The sequence below is a fragment of the Heterocephalus glaber genome, unplaced genomic scaffold (assembly GCF_053883595.1).
Source record: "Heterocephalus glaber isolate CG9 unplaced genomic scaffold, H.glaber_assembly_v1.0 deba00000347, whole genome shotgun sequence".
Taxonomy (NCBI): domain Eukaryota; kingdom Metazoa; phylum Chordata; class Mammalia; order Rodentia; family Bathyergidae; genus Heterocephalus; species Heterocephalus glaber.
The window spans coordinates 37,830,988-37,847,880 of NW_028258143.1; the positions used below are offsets into that span (position 1 = coordinate 37,830,988).

The following is a 16,893-nucleotide window of genomic DNA, read 5'->3' on the forward strand; positions in this document are numbered from 1 at the left end:
AATCAAATGTATTTCACCATTCAATTTTTGGAACCCATATTAAGCAGTATGATTGATAAACTACAATATAGCAATAAAGGATATTTCTAAAATCTATATTTACAGCAGCACACAATTCATTATCCATAACAGAAAACAAGGAGAACATTTTCATAGAATTCTATAAAATGTACTTTTGTCTAGCCTGAGAGCCTAACCTTTAGTTTGTCCATTCGTTAAATATATAATTTATAGAATACGAACTTATTAACAAGGACTTTCAGGGCCAGGGATTTGGCTCAGTGGTTCCGGCGCCTGCCTCGCAAGCACAAGGTCCTGAGTTCGATCCCTAGTACCAAAAAAAAAAAAAAAGAAAGAAAGAAACTAAAGAAAACAAGGACTTTCAGTTGGACTTATAACAATCTCTGGGCTAAAAAAGAAACCCTGAAAGAATCACTCAACCCTTCTGCCCAGGTCTGAATGACTTTTACACCATCCACTGAAGTCTCTCTATAACCTATGCCTGCTTACACTCACAGATGCTCTCTACTATTCCATGACAGGTTTTCTTTCCATTGTAGTTCTTCATACAGTCCGTGTTACGCCTTCCACAATGAAAAAAAGAATCATTCTTTTTAATATAAAATGCCAGAGGCAAAGCAGAAAAAGAATTAAGAAGAATTCTCTTAGTCATCTGTCAGCATTACAGTATTATCACCATAACAGTAACGGCATTTACTAGTGAGGCTGGCACTGTGCTTAGGTATGAATATGATCTCATTCAAAATTTCTTCCCAAAATACTGTAGAATAAATCTTCATATTAATCTTGTTTTACAGATAAGATCTTGGATGGGTAGAAGTAACAAACACAAGGACACAAGGTCAAATCCAAGACCATCTGACCAAAGTTCAGTGGTCTTAACCGACCACCACTCTATACAACCTTCACTTAACTGAACAGCCAAAGGCAGTTCAGCAATCCAGTTCTCCTATCTTAACATTTCATCCACAACTTAATTCATCCTGAGCTTCAAGAACCCTGATTTTTCTCACAGAGGACAGTTTTTACTCATGGTTATTGGACTCACCTTTCAACTATGCCCTCTTTTCAATTCTCTAACCTCAAAATTAATTTCATATACTGTGATCTCCAACTATCTCTTCCCCTTCCCCCAGCCTTCCAGAAGAAAAGATCTTAATGTCAAAGACAAAAACAAGCTCCTTGATAGTGCAAGTGGCTTCTCACTCTCACCCCCTCCACCCCCCAGTTGTCCAATTGCCTTGTAACTCATACCTCAAAATAAAAACAGGAATTAGCAAAAGGCACATATGGGAAAGTTATGCCTAGTAAGACAAAGTCTAGACACAAAAATTTGAAGACATACTTACAACCACCTCCATGCAGGACAAAAACCAGCCATTATATCTGATTAGATAATGTCAGAACAGTTCTCTCTTTTAACCTCAATAGGTTAAGAGCTAACCCAAGAGTAGCTTGCTCCAAAGTACCTGGGCCTTTGGGAGGGGTGAAGAGAGACAGGAGTTGTCAGTAATAGCTGCACAGAAAGGCTAAACTGAACCCATCATACCATATAAGTTAAGTCAGGGTCTTTTCTTCAGTTCACAAATGACCTGTTAAATATTTTTAACACCACACTCTGTCTGAACTGGCAATGTGTGAGTTGCCAGGGCGTGGTTTTATATAGACTTCACTGCTGCTGGAGGGCTTCTGCTGGGGTGTCACTGTCAGAATATTAGTGTGTAATTTGATCTTTTGCAATAGATGAATACAAAGAGACCCTTGGACAAGTCCTACAGAAATGAAAGCCAACCTCTGGATTGCTTCATCCTGTAGTCAGAGGAAATAATTACAGATTATTTCAGGAAAGAAAGGGTTTTAACTGCCAGGTTTACAATACAAACATTCCAGCTGTAACAGATGGACCCAAGCTATGGTTTGGGAAAATGGGAAAGAAACCAATATAATCTGTAAAAAGGGGGGAGGAGGAATAAGCCTTGGTCAGATGAAAGTTTTAGCTTAGGGCTACCATGTAAAAACAAAGAATCCCCAATAAATTTACTTCAGTTGCACACAGGACAAAAATCCACCCAACACACAAATAAAAACTGAGTTAAGGTTCTGAGAACCCAGTATTCTGATCACCTACTACATACCTTATTAGTACTTCAAAACTAGGTTTTTATTTTAACACACTTGCCTGCGAGGAGAGTAACCGTCATTCTATACTTCACTCCCCCCCATCCCCGCAATCAAATAGCCACGGCTCTCAGGCTTTGTTTCAACTGACAGAACCCCATTATCTCCTAGCTCTTTTGTTACATTCTCCTCTGCAGCTTGAGGCCCCCAATCCCTCTCTGTTCAGTTTGCAGACTGTACCAGAACATTAAAAAAAAGTGTGCGGGGGGGGGGGGGGCGCTATTATTCTCTTTCACAAAACTCTTTTGGATTTGCAACTCTTTTTCTTTTCTTTTTTCTTTTTTTTGCGGTACCAGCAATCGAACTCAGGACCTTGCACTTGCCAGGTAGGCGCAGCACCACTGAGCCACATCCCCAGCCCTGGATTTGTAACTCTTGGTCCATTTAAAATCCTACATCCTAGCCAGGCTCAGTGGTGCACACCAGTAATCTCACATACTTGGGGAGCTGAAGCAGGAGGAGGCAAGTTTGAGGTAACCTGGGCAATTAAGCAAATACTCTTATCTCAAAACAAAATTAAAAAGCAGGGCTGGGGTCATTGCTCAGTAGTAGAATACCCCCGGACTCCCAAACCCAATGCTGCAAAAAATAAAACACAAATAAATCTCACTTTCTCCCCTAGTCTTCAGAAAGAGACCATATTTGCGTCTATCTTATTCCTATGTATAACCTTACATTTACCCTTTAACCTAATGCATGATCTTTCTATCCCTCCTGTTCCTCAACAGATGGTGCTGCAGGGAGCCAACTACCCCAGTTCTAAGGGTGATGTGACTAATCTGTAACAATCTGCAGTGGAGGGAATTAGATGGAAGGGATACTGGGCCCAAGGGGATGAGAACTGTCCATTCATTCTCTGTCTCACACCACTCCACTTTCACACTTCAAGCCCATTCCTGTTTCACACAGTTCCTGCGTGCTCCCATGTATTGTATGACCCTGCCATAGGCTCTTCAAGACATTTAACACTGAGTGAAATTTGCTTTTTTATTTATTACTTTATTTTCATTGTATTTTCCCTTCTTCCTTCTTCACACACCAAAATGTAAGCATCACAAGAGTAAGAACTGCATGGTGACATCCCCATGCATGTATAGTATCTACACTCAACATCAATTAAAACACATTAATTTTAACCTCTTAGTCTGTGATACATTTTGGTTTGAGTGAGGAGAGGAAAGTGAAGTTTAAGGATTACACAGTCTGGCAAGGAAGTGACTTGGGGGTGGGGGAACTCTGTGACCTCAATTAAATACAGTAGCAACTGGATATTTGAGATAAATTAAAAGTTATCATTTGTAACTTGGATTCCAGTTTTCAACAGTGTCTTCCAAGACAAGCACTCAAACAAAAAGATGGCTGGCAGACTCTGGGTATACCAGACAACTCCCTGGTGGACAATATCCCATTTGGAAAGGACTGCTTGGATCTCTTGTTGCAGACATCAACTGATATGACCAGAGCCATTCCTAGTGACCTCTAAGACAATCTCTGTAGCTTGAAAATACATCTTCTGCAAGTCAGAAATTGACATATTATTTCCCCTGAAGTCTTCTAACAGTTATTGACACTATTTGGAAAGCCATGCTTCAATGCCTATTAATAACCTTCAGAAAGAACCCTGAGGAAGTGTCAAGAGAAAAATAGATCTGGCTGATAGAAGCAAGGACTCAATCAGAGGTTACAGTTAGCAATTAGTACTTTCAAAGGGAGGGAAAGATGAAAATTGTAACATCTTCTGTGTTAGATGTTATCTTTGCAGGAGCCTTAAAACAAAGTATTTATCCAATGAATTCAAGGACTGTAAGTGAAGAACCCTGGTCTCTATGGAAAAGGAACTTTTTAAAGTCTCAATCTACTAAAATAGCTCAGCACTAGCAACTATCTGCACATCAATTATTATCAAAGAATTTGCCTATAAGGCTGATATCATTAACTCTTTTATAGTTATTTACACCTTTGCAAAGTTTTTCCAAGTGACACATTAAATAGCAATCAGATCAACCTACTCTAAATAATGGAATCACTAATTAATCTTTAAAGACTTTCTTTAGTGATCTATATCCCCTCTTCCCTCCCCCCAACTAGAAAGTGATTAATGGAATTCTCTCAAAATTTCATTTGAAATATGCTTTTGCCAGTCGAGCAGCTAGAACAGAATCAGATAATTGTGGTATGACTCAACAAACGCACAGCTGTTCATTTAAATATATCCATCAAAAGTATAAATACGATCATGAGAAAGAAAAGAAGCCATGTACCAGGGTCAGCACCCAAACTGAAAGGGTTAGCATCCAAGTAACCACAACAGAAAACAAAGAGGAGACAGGAAGATAAGGCAGGGTGAGGTCCTAGATGGATACTGGGGAGAAAGAGACCAGAGAATAGGTGTAACCAAGACTATCAACCCAACCAAAAACACTCACCCAAACAGGGTAACAAAGTTAAAAGCTAATTAAATGCAGTGTATTAAATAGGGAGAAAGAAATGAAATCTTAAAAACATATGATGGCCCCAAGTACAGAGGTAGAAGAAAGCCCACAGGATAGAAAATGATAGATCTCATTTGTTATTAAAAGCAAAACAACGATGAGGCAGACAAAAACAGGAGGAACAGGGCTCCACATCAGCTGTTGGCCCCAGCCTTCCAACACTGTGATTACAAAATCATCATGGAAATTCCACCAACAGACCACAAGTACACACCGTCCCCAACTTAAAGAGTTTTCAATTTTTCAATATTTAGAATGATACACACATCCAACAGAACTCATATTTGGAATTTCAAGTTCTGATTTTTCCCTGGACTAGCAATAAGTGGTAGGATCCTCTCCCCTGATGCAGGACAGAGCAGAGGTGCCGGCTGCAGCATGCAGGCAGCCATAAGGGCTCCACGGTAAACAAGTGACACCTCACAGTGAGCCATATTGCTTCACTGTGACTTATGCTGAGGCAGGTGTATTAAAACTCATTTTCAAATTACAGTAATTTCAATTCCCAGTGGGTTTACTGGGACACAATCTCCTTATAAGTTAAGGAGCATGAGTCCATAACCAAACAATACTCCATATCAGGCACCCTCTTTGGAAGGTACTACACATTCCAGACTATCACTTAACAGGACACAAGGAAATGGAAGAAAATTACAAGGACATGGGAATGGGGTGCCTCTGGCCAGCATTCCAGGCCCCTTCCTTCCTTCTTCCTTAGGGATGGGTCATTAGGGCCAGCAAGAACTTAACAAGCAGAGGCACTCAGAAGACTTTAGTGCCTGTCTTCTTTTTACACTGTTCAAACTGATGACAAATGAAAGAAAGATCCAATCCATCACTATAATTTCCAACTTTCCTTAAATCAATAAAATCTATTTCTTTCCAGAAAATAATCCCTTTGGCAATGGGGGACCTAAGCACATGTGTAGTCTGACTACTCAGTCATCCTGCTCGAGGAATCATCCACATTTTCCTCATTTTTGGACAATCTCTCTTGTATTATCACAAATATTAACACCTTCAACAGTCATCATTTCCCTCAGCTCTGAGTCTTCCTCTACCTGTCATCTTCATCCTTTTGCAGAGAACATTCCAGAAGGGCCATTTTGCACTAGCTACCTACCTCTGTAGCCTCCACTCACTCCTCAGTCTACAATGTTCTGATCCAGTCAATTCACTGCAATGCCCCTTGTTAAGGTTCCAACTCTTTTCAGTCTTTATTTTAGTCTCGGACACACAGGGAAGCTTCCTCAGCTTCATTCCCTAGAGACTCTGATCTGTGATGAGGCCTAGGAATCCCCCACCCTCAGCAATTCAAGTGATGCTGAGAGTGATGAGATGGCTCACTTGTCCATTTTGTAGAACAAGGAGTAACAATTAACTCCTTTCTTCCCTGAGTTCTTCCCTAGGTAGGGTTCACAGGCTCCACTTTCTGAGGTCTTAGTACTGTGATCCACTTTGGGTACCTTGGAAGAAGTATTTCTCTTCTACCACTCATCCCTTAAATGTTGGTTTACAGCTCAAGATGCCGTCCATTTTCTCAGGTTCAGGGTCCACTATAGGCCACCAGGCTGAACCACCAGGATAAGTATGGCATCACTCACTCTTAAGTTGCTCCCTACTGCCACGTAATCCTTATTACCTTCTTCCCCATATGTCCTTTCCTTTTCCTTGTTTATAAAATTAACCTTTAAATTTTTATTATGAGTATTTCAAGTTACAGAGAACTAGAAAAGTATAACAAACCCATTTTTTACTTTCTAGTTTCAAAAATAAGCGTCCCCCCATCTCATTCCAAAAATGTACAATCCTATTTCCTCTATTCTGCCCATTTTTTTACTGAGGTATTTTAATGAGAATCTCAGATGTCATTTCTCCCATAAATTTTCTGATAAGAACTGCTTTCAAACACAGCTACAAATCCAACATAATAACTAACAAAGGAAAAATTATTCTTCCTCCAAATATTACCTAAAATCTAGTAAGTGTTTAAGTCTGGCAAACTTTCAACTATAAGCAACTTTACCACATAACCCCCTCACCCCGAAAAAAGGGGAGAAAATGGGAATAGCATACAAAAAGTGTTTTTATTGGTTGTCATCAGATGTAGTGTCTAGTACTAGTTTGTGGCAATACTGAGACTACTATATGTGTAATATGGAGAAAAACAAATAAGTAACTATGGTTTCTTTTAATTCTGTCATTCCTTATTGTTTCTGAGAACCAGAATTCCCTGTGTGGAATAAAGATACAGAAGTAACACAGAAAGGATTTAAGTAAAATCTTTTAAACTGAATTCATATTGGAAGTATATCTGTATGAAGTATTTTATATATATATATATATAAATATAAATAATTCCTGGCTTTATCCACTAAAAAAGTTTTAATATGGTAACATGTCCAGTAGTAATGAACATCCCTGATACCTAGATTGTGGTGTTAAAATACCATTTCCCACTAAAGGAAAAACAAGTTAAATTGAACCATGAGGATGCAGTCACCAAAGTCTAGCCAATAAGAAGCTAGAAGCTAAACAGCTAGATCCCTCAACAAATAAACTATAAGGGAACAAAGGAGTGGGAGCAGTGGAGAACTTGATGTTTAAGACACTTATAAGACATAAAAATATGTATGAAACTAAATTACAGTGCTAGGTATAAACACTCAGGTGATAAATCTACAAAGAAAGGTTGGAAAGCAATTACTACAGTGTATATACTATACAATACACTATTTCTTGATATATATGAAGGTCATAAAAATATTTACCTTATAATAATTAACTAAGCTGTATACATTTCACGTGTAATATGTTTTATTTTACAATAAAAAAAGGTAAAGTCAAAGACAAAAGCTGAATATGAGTTGTTACACACACACACATGAAAACACACAGAAAGTGACAAGCACTGTGCATAATACATAGTATTTGCAAAATCTGTCCAGGTTTGTGTGTCCCAAACAAGTTTGTGCAATACATTTCTGAAATATCACCTTTTCTTTCCTCTTTTTTTCCCCGTTAGTCGGGATCAAACTCAGGACCTTGTGCTTGTGAGGTAGGCACAGAGCCACTAAGCTAAATCCTCAGCTGGATCTTCTTTATTTTCAAAATGAGGAAAACTTTCTTCAAGTTCCAAGTTTATTTTTAGTAGACATTCAAAATAAGTATCAATTTCCAAATCATAATCAGGAACGAAATTTTTTTTTATTGTATAAGCTGGTTCTTCCTCCAATCTACTTCAATTAAGTATTAGGACTCAAAAGAGAAAGAAAAACTGGAGTCTAGATCAGTGTTCCCTGAAGGAATTATACAACACTATCACTAAATAAGAAAAATGTATCTTAAAAGTGCGAACCCTGTCCAACAAAATGTACCTATATAAGACTCAATAATAATGTAGTAACAGCTTTACTGCCTAGAGGAACCGGGTGGTGGCTAGACATGATTATTTTAAGAGTTTGTATTTAAAAAGAAAAACACAAGCTGGACACAGTGGCATTCTCCTATAATCCCCAGCTACTTGGGAGGCTAAGGCAAGAAGATTAAAAATTCAAAACAGCATATCAAATAGATAAATTAATTACCTAATTTGAAAAATAAAACACCTACAAGCTGGGGATGTAGTTCAGTGGTAGAGGACCTGCCTAGCATGCATGAGGCCCTGGTTGCAGTTCCCAGAACCACTAAATAAATAAATAATACACAAAACAGTAAGTATGAGGGCTGGGGATTTAGCTCAGTGGTTCTGTTGCCTGCCTTGCAAGCACAAGGTCCCGAGTTCAGTCCCCAGTACCAAAAAAAAACAAAAAAAAAAACCCAATAAGTATGAAATCTCTAGAAAAAGGGTTTTTTGGCTTTGTTTGGTGGTTTTAAAAATTTTGTCTTGTTTTGTTGTTTTGAGAAAAGGCTCACTATGTAGTTCAGACTAGCCTTGAACTCACTATGTAGTCCAGCCTGGCCTTGACCTCCCTGTAATCCTCCTGCCTCAGCCTCCCAAGCACCGGGATTTCAGGCATGCACTACCACGCCCGGCCCAAAACAGTTTTTAAAATGGGGAGAGTATACCTACCAAAAGAGAGGGAAATGAAATCATATATATATATACACATATATATATACACTTTTCATTTTTTTTTAAAGACAAGGTCTCACTATGTAGTTCAGGCTGGTTTTGAGCTCACAATGTACCCTAAACTGGCCTCAAACTTGTGCCAATCCTCCTGCTTAAGCCTCCCGAGTGCTGGGATCACAGGTATGCACCATCACGCCTAGCAAAAGCAAATCATATTAAACTTAAAATAGTGTGATTTGGGTACATGCATAGGCAGAATAATCAATGAAACTAAATGGATATAACAGAAACATACCAAAATATATATGGGAATTAGTACTAAAACTGGAAACAATAAAACTGGAATGACTAGGCCACCATCAGCACCCACCAGACAGCCAGTGGTGGAAGATGCTAAGGGCCAGATAGTGCAGACAGCAGCAACTCTGTGGGAAGGTATTAGAGGGACTAGCAAATGTCAGGAGGCTGCTAATTTCTCATTAAAACTCCTCCTTCTCTTCTCCTCAGTGCCAGGTGACCAGCAGCGATCTCTCGGCCCAGCCTCCCCCACAGCCAGATATGCCCACACAACTGAGATCTCATCAATGCAAGCTACAGGGATGACTGCAGCTTCTAATGCCTCTCCATGGACTTTTCCCTTGGCTTTTCCCTCTGAGGGGACCAGATATGACCATGGAGATAATCACAGTGGCAATTACCGGAGCAACAGCACAGAAGGCACCTGAGGCTCAGAATGGGCATGGGCTGTTATGCTGACCATTTTGTTCACACTAGAATTGTTAAGTAAGGAAAAAATTAATTTCTATGTTCTTTGAACCATAGCACATTTTGGTCCACTGGTTACAGCAACTCAGCCTTACTCTAATTAATACAAGATCTAGAGAAAAATTAAATTGATCATACCTAACATTCCAGGTGGATCAAGGATTTAAATTTTAAAAAGTCCCAACATCACACCAGCAAGAACTAGGAGGTAGGTTTTTAAGTCTTTAACTAGAAAAGGTCTTTGAACTGATATAAAAGCCACAAAAAGCCTGCTTATATATTTATTTCTATAAATCTATTTGTTCATGTTTTATGGACTATCTCTTCCACTAGAATGGAAGTTTCATGGAAGATATCAGGGTCTATTTTCTTCACTACTATATAGCTAGGCGCCTAGAACAGGTTCCTAATACATAAAAGGCATTCAATAAATACCTTCTGAGTGAATAAATTCACAAATTGATACATGATATTTAATAATTAGCACAACAAAATAGTTTACTTTTATATAAATGACCAACTGGGGAAAATACAAAAAGCACACATGACAAGAAGAAAAAAGGGGGCTATGAACTGATAATGATAATCAATATTTTGAAGCCTCTCTGATGGCACATGCCTATAATCCCAGCACTCTGGAAAGCTGATGCGGGAGAATCACAAATTTGAACAAAGCCTCGGCAACTTAGTGACTTAACAAGACCTTATCGCAAAAGAGAAAAAAAAATTAAAAACAGGCTGGAGGTGTAGCTCAGGGCAAAGGCCGTCAGTTTAACTCCCAGTACTATCCTGCCCCAAAAAATTGTTATTTGGACAAGAAATCAAAATTTAATAATAAAAGTCAATACCACAATAGGAAAACAGCCGAAGAACACAAATATAAAGGGAATTACAGATCCAAATGGCTTTTACCCTTATGAAAAGTTGCTCACTGTCAATCAAAAGAAGAAAAATGCAAATTAAAGCTACATGTTAAACTGACATTTTTCATCTATTAATCTGGGAAAGGAAAAAAACCTATCAGTTTGGCAATCATACTGCCATTGGCAAGAGCAAGAGGAAGCAATGTTCTCATCCACTGCTGGTGAAGTGTAAGACTTTTCAACCTCTATAACAGTGCAAGATGGCAATAAATTTCTATCAAAATTAAAATTTACATACCCTTGGACCCAGAAATTCTACTGAAAATGGACCCTACAGATATGCTTATTCATGTCTGAAATGATATATGCCAAAAGTTATCCCCTACAGCCTTGTTCATGATAATAAAAACTGGAAATAATCTTTACATGCATTGATATAATACTAGTTAAATAAATTAAGCAGCTCTTTACAGAAGAATACCAGGCATCACTGAAAATGACTGCAGCACAAATATGGAAGAAATTCCAAAAAAACCTTACTTAATGAAAAAAGATACAAAACTTGTATATTGTTACCGTCTGTATTAAAAAATTGTAATAAATTATAGGTTACATACTTGTATATTATCTACACTCTGAAATCTCTGACAGAATACATAAGAAAACAGTGCCTGCCTAGAAGGGTAACTGGGTACTTGGGGAACAGAGAGAGAAGAGAGACTTTTTTTCACCTCCCACTCTTTTGTGTCTTTTAAATCTTGGGGCTAAGGGAGTAGCTCAGTGGTAGAGAGCTTGCCAAGGATGCACAAGACTCTGAGTCCAATCCCCAGAACTACAAAAATAAAATAAAATTTTTAAAAGTTGCAAAAATACTGTAGAAAATGATTATATTACCATTCTAAAAATAAATACTTTATATGATAACAAAAAATACAAATCTTCATTCCCAACACCAGATATCGGAAGACTTCTCTGTTAATTCTGACTGTTAGCCATATTAGGAAACAATTGAGCTAAATAATTGTAACCCTGTTTCATACTTAAGAATCACAGAGCTAACAATTAACTACAGCCATCATCTCTTCCTTCTCTTCCCCTGAAATAAATAAACAAAATAAAGTCAGTCTCTTAGTGCCATTCCTGTTATTTATTACTTCCTCTTAAAACTCTTTTAACCTCATACCACCTTACCTGAACATGAAAGTATCTCAAGATTGTCAAAGGATGTGTCCAACTATACATATATATTAACACAGCCTCCAGGAAATGAAAATATGACAACTAATACTTCAGCAATAGCCCAAAGCACTGCATGGCCTGCCCTGGAAAATGTAAGCTCACATCCTTAAGGACTGGCCTTGGTTTGTTCCCGGATGTGAAAGGTCTCCCTTCCCTCATGTCCCACCAATCATAGGCTATTCTCCACTTGAGGACTATTTATTATTATGTTGAAACCACCTAAGAAACACTAAGAAGGTATTACTTACACTGAAGTTAGGTTCTGCTTAAGTGGAAAGTGGGAAACAAATTGTAAAGCAAGAATGTATAATTGTGTTTCAAAAACTTTTAAGCATAATTAATAATGCATACTTTGTTTATGCATAAAAATGTCTCTATATAAAAATGTTTACATGCAAGAAAGGTAAGAAGGAGAAAATAAATGTGAAGGTCCTGTAGATTGAAAACAACGGCAGAAACATTTTACAAGTAGGGAAATGTTGGTAGTCTTTGAACAATTTGGCTAAAGGTAAAGAAGAGCTATGTAGATCCATTCCCCAGCCAAAAGCCTAACATCCAAGTGATGCAAAGACTAAGGAAGGTTGTTCTTAATTTTCTTACATTAAATTCACATAAAGCAACAAAATAATCATTTGTAGTGAGGAATTTACCCGTAGACTTAATCTTTGCCAAAGAGCATTAAAAGAGGTAATTTACTTGCTGGCTCTGAGAGACCCCAGAGAAGGCAGACTCAGCTACCTTAATGCCGACTTCCAGTCACATCTGCTCACGTCCTTCAAGCAGCATGCCCTCCTGGTTCAGAGCCTCACGCACTCTGCTCACCGGAGACTTGGTCAGTGGGAGACGTGCTTCTGGAGTCTTCTGAAATGATGGGTTCTCCAGCAGTCTCACTATGGCTGTGCGATGCTCAGGGCTTTGGAGGGAAAGCAGAAAGAAAAATCAGGTAAGCAGAAGAAAATTCTGCAGTTTTGAATGCACTGGCTAAAGAAAACACACGCTTAAAAAGTTTTTCCACTTGCACCAGAAAACTGGAACCAATTCACAAATGAAGCAAGGATGGAAAAGTTTGAAAGCACTGATAGGCAGTATGTTGAGGTCATAGGTCTGTATTTGTCTTTAAATATTCTTACAAATGATACAAACCCTGTAAGCGGTTAGTAAATGTCAAAATCAAGTTCTTTTAAAGTCCAAATACCACATACAAAGTCTAAACAATTACAAAAACCAATGACTTTGTATATTAGTTATTACATGCATTTGTTTTTTAAAAAATCTGAGCAATACAAAGAGTAGAGTGAAAATCTTCCTCCCTTTCCAGACCCCAGGTCCCTCTTGGAGACATATAATATATTAGAGTAAACAATTTCTTGAATAACCACTCAGAAATACCTAGTTTTGATCCATTTTAAAGCAACATTCTTAGTAGTAAATAATTGAGTTCAAAGAGTTATAAAACAATGCACAAAACGGAAGGGAAGGGGCTCTGTAGATAACTAACAAAAAACAAAAAGCCACCCAAGCTCCCTTTTCCTTTAGGAAAACTTGAAAAACATCACCATTTGCCAAAGGAAGAGGAAATTTTTATTAGAACTAAACTTTCCCATTCAAATCATTAGTAACAGAAAGCTCTGAAGACCAGACATCTTTTGGAAAATAGAACCTTTTTTCCAACCTCAAGAAACATTTTGCTAAGAAAACTTTCATATAAAAAAAAATCTAAGCAGCAAACAAACCCAAAACACAGCACTCCTAAATGATTATGTGGAAAATAACATGTTCCCATCCACCTTGGGATTGAAGGGAAAAGTTCTGCAAGATACTATCAAATCTTTCCTCATTACAGTTTAAACTGAGGTTCCCACTCTATTTGAAAAGAAAATCTAAACAAGTAAAAAGCACACTAAAAATAAGACACAATAAAAAGATCTCCACATACAGAGGTTAACTAGTAATTTGCCATTTTCAACAATCATTGAGCAAAGTTAAACAGTAAAAATCCATTCCTATCGTGGGCATCCTTAAACTCTCCCACTGAGCAGCACCCACAGACGACTGAGCTTCAGAATGGTTGAAATACCAGTATCTTCTAAGATTCTGGAGGTAGGGAAATGTGAGTTCATCCTAAGGCTGTTTTCCCCTCTCCCTTCTAGGAGGGGCCAGTGAGAGGGTCTTCTTGTATCTAGGCGAGTGCTCACCACCAAACCACACCCTGTGCCCGTTTATTATCACACACTCCAGTCCGGTCATCACCACTGCATGGAACTCCTCCTCATCCTTCACGTCAGTGTGCAAGCTCTCCTGCCTCTGTTCAGCCTTCTCTGAAGATTTTATATTTCCTAGATTTTTCTCATTCTAATTCTTTGCTAGATACATTCTTATATGACTCAATCTGGCACTCAGTTCTTTGCTGTGGACTGCGTTTGTCACAAAACCGTTTAAAACTAGGTGAAGCTCACATATTATTCGCAAGCTTCTAGATAAAAACCAAATCTGAAAATTAAAAATAATTTAACACTTGTGTTAAAATTCATTCAGTTCTCAAATAACCCAAAGAATGAAAATAAGACTGTGATGTATGACACAAAAGCAAAGATTGATAAAGTAAGATCTAAAGTGATGAACAAATTCTGAATACTTAATTCACACATGTTCTACTAAGGATTCACCCCTCCACAAACACCCTTCATGTCAATAAGCAAGTCTGGCAGACCTGAATGGCAGTGGAAAGTAGTTGCGTTCAACATCCTCAGAGTGATTAAGAAAAGGAGGGGGGCGGATTTAGCTCAGTGGTTTCGCCACCTGCTGTGCAAGCTCAAGGACCCAGTTCGATCCCCAGTACCAAAAAAAAAGTACTAACTAAAATCAGTGCTGTAAGTATCTATATAATAAATTTCAGCAAATTGAAACTAGACTTTCACAGACCAAACATTTTTCCAAATATTTATCCAACATATTTGTTTGGCTATGGAGTTTTAACTATTGGCAGCAAATCAAGCTGTGTAAAAATCTGAGCCATAATGGTCAAAAACACATTTCTGCGATTGGAATGGGGGGCGACTGTGAGGAAAGGGGATCCAATCTACCTTTCTAATTCCAATCTGAGGTATTGAACAGAGCAGCACATTTCCATTTAGTGCATTTTAAAAGAACACACACAGCTTCTTAAAAGTCATTGTAATATGATGAGATCTGAGTAACAGGCTAGTATAAAAGGTACTTAAACAAGTCCTTGGCAGTCAACACAGCAGCTAAGCAACAGGGAAAAGAAATCAGGACAAGTTTTCTCAACTTTTCAGTTATAAGCATATCCTTGGCTTCTAGAAATTGTAGCTTCCAGATATTGTAAATCCTTACCCTTGCAAGAACCAACCCATACCTGTCCCTTTTGTCCAATCAGCTCCATGATCCAAATAAACATGATGTACCTTGCTGTGGAATTGCCATTAACCAAAACTACTTTAAGAAGGAGGACACCATGGATTTAGGAAGCAGCCAGGCTGAGTTTTCCAAATCACTAAGATGTAACCTTCATATATCATTTAATTCTGTTAGTTTGTTTTTTCATGAAATGGGAAACACCATCATCTATGAGAGTTACTAACAATCATTTATTGAGCCCCTTAGCTACAGCACTGTGTAATGTGATACTAATTAATAATAACAAAATAGCCAGGAAGTCCTATTCCCATTTTATAAAGAAGGAAACATTCTTTACACAGGTTTGAGTAACAATGCCAAAGGTCATATTTTTAAATAAATGGTAAAACCAGAAAATAGCCCATATTTTTCTGACTCCAAAGATCTGTGTTCTTACTTACCACTAAGTTAAACTGTGTCTTAAGTAAGTATTGAACTGAATGTTCATAGAAAGTATTCTTAGTTCTCTTTCCTGTCTTTTACCCTTTTAGGATAAATGAAGTGTTAGGCATTGTCTTAGGAAAAGCATGAAACATACCAATCCCACCCAATCAATAACACAAATCATTTGTACACTACAAACATCCTCTTATTCTGGCTCTCTAAAGTATCACTGATACAATCAAGCATATTAATGTCTAGTATCTTTCAAGGATAATCTATTCCAGATACTTGACTATATAGGAAAAGACAGGTCTGATCTACTAGCAATTCTGGAGAAAGGCAATGCCATTATTGGCCAATTCCCCCAAGTTTCTGATATTCCAGTGGAAAACAAAACAAATCAACAATAACAACAATAAAAATAGGTTACAAGCTCTAAGCATAGAGAAATCCTGAGGAAACCACAAAGCAGAGAGAGGGCCACATGAAGCTGGAAAACAGGAAGTGTAGTACGCATGAGGGACAGCAGCCTCCTGACTTTGGGAATTTCTAAATTCTCAACAAATACTAATCTTTACATTTCAGAATAAAAAACAGGAATTTCCAGGAATTTCTCTAGAATTCCCAAAAATATGTTATTCTTAAAATACTTCCAAACAGGACTGGGGATTTAGCTGAATGGTGCCATGCCAGCCTCACAAGACCAAGTTCCTGAGTTTGATCGCCAGTACCAGAAAAAAAAACCAAAAACTTCCAAACAAACCACGTGCAATAATGCAGGTATGTGGTTCCAGCTACTTGGGAGGCTAAAACAGGAGGGTAGCTTATTCCCAAGTGTTGCAGAAGTGCCTGGGCAACATGGAGAAATCTGGCTTCAAATAAAAACTTCCAAGCATTCTATACTTACTATAGACCTCTAAAATTATTGTTAAACAACAAACAATAACCTTAGTGGTATTTATGAAGAATTGTGGCCTAAAACAGATATTAAAATCTGGAAAATACCAACAAACATTATTGAACAGTATCCCAATAGCAGGCAAAATCCAGACCACAGTCTGCTTTTATAAATAAAAGTTTTACTGGAAACAAACATCTGCTCATTTTTCATATAGTCTATGGATGTTTTCACATGGAAATGGCAGAGTTAATAGTTGTGACATAGTCCGTATGGCTTGCAAAGCCTAAAATATTTACTATCTAGTCTTTTAGAAAGTTTGTTGACCCCTGTAATAACCCACATTCAAATCTATGAGTAAAGTTAACAGTAGTACACAGAATCAAATATGGAAACTGCCAACTTAAGGACTTGCTGTTAAAACTTATTTCTTGGAATAGAAGCACAGGGTTTGTATACAGTGTGCTATGCATATAAACTTATTTTATTTGCAAGAATGACTCATGGTAGTAGCAGAGTGGGCCACAACACATATTTATAACATACCAACAGCTACAAGCA

General features: G+C 37.8%; 1 protein-coding gene across 7 annotated transcripts in view; it reads right to left on the minus strand.

Annotated features, from left to right (window-relative positions):
• Positions 1-16,893, minus strand: part of Acvr1 (activin A receptor type 1) — a 132,697-nt gene that overhangs the window by 61,787 nt on the left and 54,017 nt on the right. For 3 of the 7 annotated variants that reach the window (XM_087199047.1, XM_087199077.1, XM_087199050.1), the window contains exon 2: positions 12,372-12,546. The gene's annotated coding sequence lies outside the window, so the exon portion shown is untranslated. Of the gene's footprint in view, positions 1-12,283; positions 12,547-16,893 lie in introns of those variants that run through there. The other 4 variants (XM_087199065.1, XM_087199068.1, XM_087199056.1 and 1 more) reach the window with 4 other exon arrangements.